Source organism: Haliotis rubra, unplaced genomic scaffold (genome assembly GCF_003918875.1).
Source record: "Haliotis rubra isolate DU_JTF1 unplaced genomic scaffold, ASM391887v1 Scf989, whole genome shotgun sequence".
Lineage (NCBI taxonomy): Eukaryota > Metazoa > Mollusca > Gastropoda > Lepetellida > Haliotidae > Haliotis > Haliotis rubra.
Genome location: NW_025767733.1, coordinates 252569 through 260794, shown reverse-complemented (window position 1 = coordinate 260794; position 8226 = coordinate 252569).

Below are 8226 nucleotides of genomic sequence, written 5' to 3'. Positions count from 1 at the left end.
CACATAATGTTGGCCCTGTATTCGGCACAGTTTGATAGATATCAAAATTATTTTGAACACGTTACTGAGAGGTCTGTATTCACATTTCCATCAAATGAGGTTTTATGTATCGTCATGGATATTGCGAATCGTAATGAAATCATGAGATTAATATCAAGGCAATGCCAGACACACTAAAATTTCGTTAATCTTCGGTAACTTCCGCATATATTTCAATTTCTGAAACTTCAGTTGTTTTATTTCCATTGATACAACATTGATCGGAATTCTAATATAAATGCACAAATATATAAATGAGTTTGTACGTACTGTGTGTAAGAAACACGTGTACCATCCACCATTTGTTTATTTAATTCTCTTTCATGGTTGGTCTACGTGTCCGATTTTTTGTACCCCTCAGCATTGCATGCCTTGCTCAGACAGTTTTTTTCACACTCGTAGATGTAAGTCGCAACCTTTGAGTTAATTCTTGTATATGTTTATTATTATCATCAAATGTGGCATTTATGTACTTCTTGTAATGTAGCACAATAGAGATTTTCACCATTTAATATTGTTAGTGTCGAAAGCGCGATGTCATTTCACACATTTGTTCACAAGCATATATATTGGTATTATAATAGGGAAAAGTAAAACATTGGTGAAGTGTAGCTTTTTTGAAACTACTAACTTGTGCTAAAATACATGTAGAAATCATGTTCCGTTTCACCTTGCATTCTGTTATGTTATCAAACTCTTTGACACTGACTTTTGTCTCGTGCACGTGTGGCGAGGCGATGTTTACAGTCTCAGAATCTCAGCCTTGTATTTCCCACAAGAGTTATTTCCCTTTGACAAAATAGAAATACTTTAACTTCTGCGTGTTACGATGTTTACTTGTGCACGTTTCTGAAAGCCAAGTCCCGAAGAAGGTTGCTTAACATTTTTCAACATATTTTAGGGATGGATGAAATTCTCCAACAACTTGGCCTGACCCATCTTCTTTCTAGGTTTCAAGAAAACCAGGTTTGAGTATTTAGTCCATCGTTGGTTCGTTCATTCACTCATGCATGCATGCATGCATGCATTCATTCATTCACATTCATTCATTCATTCACAACCCGTGTTTTGATGTTGTCAAATACATCTTGAATATTTTGGACAGATATCACCGTCGGACATCATAAATCTCACTGAGATTGAATTCATAGATCTGGGGGTCACCCGTATAGGAGACCGAGCGCGGATTCGGGCAAAGTGTCGGGATCTAGTAGCAGGTAAGATTCCATATCAAAGGTTCTGGCACGTGGCATACTCAAACGGTTCAAACCACATGCGAATGAGAATCTCGTGAGGAAATCAGGTATGTCCATTAAGGCGTAACATCGACCAATCAGACGTACTTTCATCTGCAAGTTAACGTGTGTTGCTGTCGGATGTATCACTTCACAAAACAATGCGTGGTTTTTAACAGAATGTATTTAAAAACAGTGTAGTTTTGTCTTCTACAAACTATCAAAGTGCTGATGGTCCTATGCGCACCTTTCTTCTTTTTCATAAAGGTTTAGTTAACTAAGAAAATGAATAAAAACGTTCATGTTATATAACAATACGAATAATCTTCTGCACACTTCTCTTCTTTTTCCCGGAGAGTCAGCTACATCGCCCGTTGTTAAAAAGTTGATGCAACTTTATGCCAGTAAACGTCGCAGCAAGCCTGGGAGGACCATATAGATTTTATGTCGGCTGGAAACTGCATGTCCCGTCAAAGGGGTTTCGAAATGTCACAATCAACAAGGGAGGGGGCACTCACAAACTTGACTTTAATAAACAGGACCGCCTCAGCGACATGAAAGAAAGAATTACGAAACTGTTCTTTCCAAGTGGAAGGAATGAAACCCAAAATCTTAATCTATCGGAATTATCAGTTAAACTGTCCAATTATTCCGGAACCCCAGTGGAACAAATTATGGTCGGCGGGGATTTCACTGCTGAGGATTATTATAGGGCTGTGGGCACCCATCCCGTCAGGATATATCTTCTGACATCGCCAGTTAACCAGGTCTTTCGGAATCGAATTTATTTAATATTAATTCAAACGTGTTATACATATCTGATTACGATCCTTTTCATATTCTTATTGAATTACGTATAGTTTTGTGTGTGAATTAATACAGGTACATTAAGGACATATCTTACGCAAAACTTATTTTGCTCAAATTTTGTTTATGTCTGAAGATAAGTTATACATTGTATGTTTATTCCAATTACATACTAACAATTGGGGTCACAATGCGACTTTTGTTATAGTTCTAAAAACAATGTATTCGTAGTGCTTTTTCATCATTTTGTTTTGAAAACTAATTTTAACGCAAAATTCGCACATTCGACACTTCATTTTACAAGGAAGAAAACAGATTATCGAGGTTTTAATATGATTTACTATTTATGATTATTATAACCACTCCCCATAACAACAAAAAAGTTGTATTTCACACCGGCTCTAAACCAAAATTTTTGCTGTTATATAAGCCGGTTTAAAGGAAAATGGCTCAGTTAATGTGTAACATGATACCCGCAACGGAAAACCACAAGTGTCACAAATAAAACATATATCTAATTTTAACATTGCATTTAAAATCTGAATGTTGTGCAAGTGATTAACGATGCAGTAAATCTGTCTCGCAAATAGCTGATGCAAACGGAACATGTTAAAATCGCACAAAGTTTAAAGTGGTACGTTTGCGCAGGTGGAAATTATTACTACAATGTTTGTGGATACCATAGAATATGTTCTGTTGTTTATAAAATAATATGTCGATGTCTCAAGCTACTTGAACTGAATGCGAATCACTGGGTAAGATAAGACCTTAATACCATTGTCATTATGTTTCATGTAACACTCAATGGTGGGTGCTTTAAATAACTACAATACCTTGGCTTAAACATTCAATTACGGACAGCTATTAAGCCATTAATTTAACATTTATATTATCACTTTCATCAGACTGTAGAGAATGCACCCCAAGCAACGCCAGCGACGCCAGCAACGTCGACGCCAGCAACGCCAACCACAGCAGCTCCACGAACACTAACGATGGCAACTCCACAACAAACTCCGCCAACTCGAACAACGCCAGCAACACTACCACGCCATTCGTTTATGAGCAGGTATAATCAGCAGAAAGTTTCGAAACCAGGTGACTCAGTCCAGAAACTGTTTGTTTTACGCAATGTGCAGCTGATGATTTTGAACAAGTACTTTTCTAACCTTCACCTAAAGTCATAGACTTGTCTTGTACGTCTTGTCTCGTCTGTCATTCGTCTATTTTGGACAACCTGTTTTGTGCCATGAGTTTGCTGCTGTTGCTTCATGTGACTGTACTTTGGTATGAAACTAGATGATTCATACTGATTGTCAAATTATTATATTTAACACATGAAATGACAACACTCGTATTTTCATTAATGGTCCATAAAACTATATATCTTCCTATTATTCCAAAATCATGGTGCAAGACTAGATAAAGTTATTTATATCATTTCTGCTAAGGGTCTTTCTAACTGTTTACGACAATTGCCTTTCGTTTACAGATCGACGGTACAGATATGTACTCGGAGTTAACAGGTAATTCTATTGCTAATATATAGAACGTTTGTTCAGTATTTCAGTCTTAAATAAAATATTCTTTATTATCCCGGTGAAATGAATGAGGTCAGCCAGGTGTTTACCTAGGTCAACAAAATGGCGTATTTGTGCTATACCCCCCTGTGTCATCGGTTCCCAAATGCATAGATAAATGCTCATGCTGTTGATCACTGGATTGTCTCGATTATTTACATACCGCCGCCATATAGCTGGAATATTGCTGAGTGCAGTGTAAAACTAAACTCACTCACTCATTTCCATCTTATCTCGCCTACTCCACAATGATGATTGTTATAGCCATGTAGTCCTTTAATAGCATCATTATTTTACAAAATACTTCTGAATCTGATTAAAAATAATTAAATAGAATAAATACTTAACCACAAGGGCCCTAAATTGATGATGAACACAACCAGCATTACCCAGACATGTTACTTTCTTACTTTTAATGATGAAGATATCAGCAACAACAAAAACAATACATAATATAATTTTATGTATATATTATATGTCTTAAAGGCGCGTTCCCACGTTGTAATTTGTGGCATACAACACGTTTCATGCCACAAATTACAGGAATGGTGTAGCCGTTCACACGTTGCAACAGTTGCATACAATTTTTAGTCTCGCGACACTGCCGTGCGTATGCGTGTATCGTTGCTATGCAACCAATTGTTCTTCTGCGACAATGGCGTCCCTTTGTGGGAGCGATAGTGAAGAGGACGGTCTTGAATTAGCGGTAGTCTGCATGCTCGCCAGTGTTCAACCTGAAGAAACTATAAGAGATCATGTTGTGTACGCCCCTGGATAGCCAGAAGAGGAGAGGTGGGGGCTTATAACTCATTAATGCGAGAACTAGAGCTGGAGGACCCTAATAGTTTTCATAATTTTCTCCGAATGGACCGGACAAATTTTGATCTCTTGCTGGAACGTGTGGCTCCTCTTATCGCGAAAAAATGACACTCCGATGCGCAACGCCCTCCTGCCGGCGAGAAGTTGGCTATAACACTCAGATATTTGGCCTCATGTGTGTATCTCACATAAGTTATCTATACAGCGTCTTCATGAATTCTAAATTATCAGCTGTTATTTGTTTACACATGTGGCAAGATACTAAAAATAGTGTCACCAACTCTTCGCTTCACATTCCATAGTTAACTAGATGTGATATAACCGAGTAAGGAGCTTTATGAGGCTCCCGAGAGGTGCCAATGTCATTCGACCTACGCCAGCAATACCCTTAGACTACAAAGAATTATATCTACAAATATCCTCAAATAGCTATCAATATACATTAAAGTTTTGCAAACAATTATTTGAATGGTTTTGGTGCAGAAAGGAAGGGTATGCAAGAACTCATTAATGAGAAAAAGAAAACATTTGTGGGGTCAACTTAAGAATGGTGAAGCGCCAGTAAAATGCTGACAAATTAATTAATTCATAATTATCATGTTTATATAATATTTTGATGCATTTGTTTATTGTTTCATTTCCACCAAAATAGGAGGCAGTTACAAGTCTATGGAATTCCTCTACAGAGTTCCAAAGAACACCACCAGCAAGCTAGTTCCTGAAGTTTGCAAGGCCATATACAGCACATTAAAGGAAGATTACATGAAGGTAAGTAGATTACTTAAATTGGGTGGCACCCATGAAAGGCCACCTCCTCGTGGTGGGTGCTGGGTCACGCTAAGCGCCTTTCAACCCCCGTTGTGGACCCGGGGATATTTTGGTCCACCAACCCGTTTGCCGTGGGTTGCGCCCCTGTGTCGCTGGAGGACGGGAGGCTGGTGGTTGAGGGCACTGGTTCCAGGAACAGTGTTCCTTTGCCCAACACACCACTTCGCCCCTTACTTCACCTAGACGGGTGGTAGAACTGGCCCGGTTCTATCAATCGGCTGGTCACGCCAAGCCCTGTGTATAGACTACATATCTATATATGTCATTGCACAAATCTGATTTGGAATTATTATAATTTCGGACTTGGCCTCAGTGTTCATCTAAAACTATTGTGATTTTGAACTATGATGTTATGAACTTTGCCTAGAGTCTTATGCCCAGAAGGCGGTGGCTCATGGGCCAATCTGGTGGATTAGTTATTTACAACTCTTCTGCTGGCGTATATCATCCGAGTATCCTTGGTGCTGCAAGATGGAGACCCTCTTGTTTTTAGCATTGTCCTTGTGATACTCCGTGGTGGGTGGGGAGCTCGGATGATGAAATCTTACTAACTTACCATGGCTTACCTAAACCCCCCAAAAAAGACCAAGCGTCAACTTGACACTGATCCTGTTGAAACTGACCTCAGACTGCCCAACTCCATTGATTACTGGCCACGTTTTCTTTGTGCTTGACACTATTGACAAGACACCTTTGAAGTTGAATCCTTTGCCGTAGCTAAAGGTATACAAGGCATTGCTGGTGACGTCAAGAACATTAAGCGATTACGTTCTGGTGCTCTGCTGGTTGAGTGTGCAAAAAGGCACCAAGCCACCAACCTTATGAGTATTGATTCTTTTGTCGGCATTCCAGTCACAGTCTCTGCTCACAAAACACTCAACACGAGCAAAGGAATTATCAGGGATCGAGAACGATTGTTTGCAGACATGTCAGAGCTCGACATCGTCACTGAGATGAAGGATCAAGGCGTACTTTATGTCAAGCGTTTCACAACCCGTAGAAATGATGCAACTATAAAAACAAATACGTATCTATTTTCCTTCTCTCTCCAAAATGTTCCAAAATCACTAAAAGCAGGATACTGTAACATCAACGTTGAAATGTACATTCCAAACCCTCTTAGATGCTTCAAATGCCAAAAGTTCGGTCATGGGGTTAATACTTGCACATTGTCTGTTGTGTGTGTGCTCACTGTGGTGAAAAGACACACATACAACAGAAGATTGTGACAGTAATGTCAAAAATGTACCAACTGTGAAGGGGATCATCCATCTTACTCTAAAACTGTCCTGTTTGGAAACATCAAATGGAGATAAATAGAATCAAATTTACGCAAAACATTAGTTTTGCCGATGCAAAAAACTAGTTCAAAGCTCAGAGCATAAGGAGAGCTATGCTTCTATCACCAAAACACCGTCAGAAGCAAACCACTAGAATAACAAAGTCATCTGCATGCTGTCAGACAAACCTGACCTGGGTTAAATCCGAATCTCCTCTGATATTCTCACCTGCAATATCGACCCAAACAACAGAACCAGTTCCTACTACGTCTCAAAGCCAATGTGAAACATCCTCTGATCTTGACACATCATCTCAGTCGTCATCAAAGTCTACACAGCCCCTAAAGGCAAAGGTAAGAAACCAGATAATTTGAAAAACAAAGTGGCAGAGCCCCAAAAGGGTCAGAAAGTCAAATCAACTTATACAACAAATATGGTTCCCTTGAGGACATGGACGTGTCCGAAACTGTCCGTTCTAGGGCGCACAGCTTGTCGCCCAACAAAAAAGTTCGGGGAAGATCCCCAATAAATCCCCCCAAAAGATAGTTTATCACGATCATATTATACAGTGGAATTGTAGAGGACTGAGGACTAATTTCAGTGAATTACAACTTTTAGTCCAGGATTTAACTCCATCAGCGTTCTGTCTGCAGGAGACCTATTTAAAACAAACAGATGCTTTTGCCCTGCGTTCATTCAATGCATATCATTATTTTTCACCTCCGGGTGATAGGGCCACTGGGGGATCTTCAATCCTAGTCAGACAGAACATTATCCATAGCCCTGTTGCTCTTACTACTAATCTTCAGGCTGTTGCAGTGCGACTTACTTTTACACGTTGCGTTTACATTATGCTCTCTACATATCTCCGTCTTCAACGTTTCACAAAACTGATCTTCAAGCTCTATATGACCAACTCCCCCGAAGCCCTGTATTATTATGGGAGATTTAAATGGGCACAACCCACTCTGGGGTAGTGCAAATACAAACGCTAAAGGTAAATTACTGGAGGAGTTTTGTTCCGATAATGATTTATGTCTTTATAATGATGGTTCCAACACATATTTACACCCTGGTACAGGAACTTATTCTGCTCTCGACTTGTCACCACTAATTCAGAACTACTAAATGAATTTGAATGGTCAGTTCACGATGACCTATGTGGAAGTGACCATTTCCCTACCGTACTAAAACCTGTAACTCCATCTGATGTACCTCCATCATCAAGGCGGAATTTTAAAAGGCTAACTGGGCCTTATATGAAACACTGTGTGCTACAAAACTGAAACCCTGAACTTTTAGTGACGTTATGGATGCTATTAACTGTTTTTCCGATCAACTGACTACCATAGCTGATGAGTGTATACCACAGTCCTCTGCAAATCCACATATCCGAAAACCATGGTTCAACGATGAGTGTAAACAAGCTAGGGAAGGCAAGGAAAAAGCAGAACATTATTTCCGTCGCCATCCTATGGTGCATACTTTTTAAATAAATTTAAAATGTTAAATGCTAAAGCGTGGCGTACCTTTTAAACAGAATAAACGCCAATCTTGGCAAAATTATGTATCCAAGATAAATTCTCGAACGCCCATGTCCAAGGTTTGGAACATGGTCCAGAAAATTAAAGGTAAAGG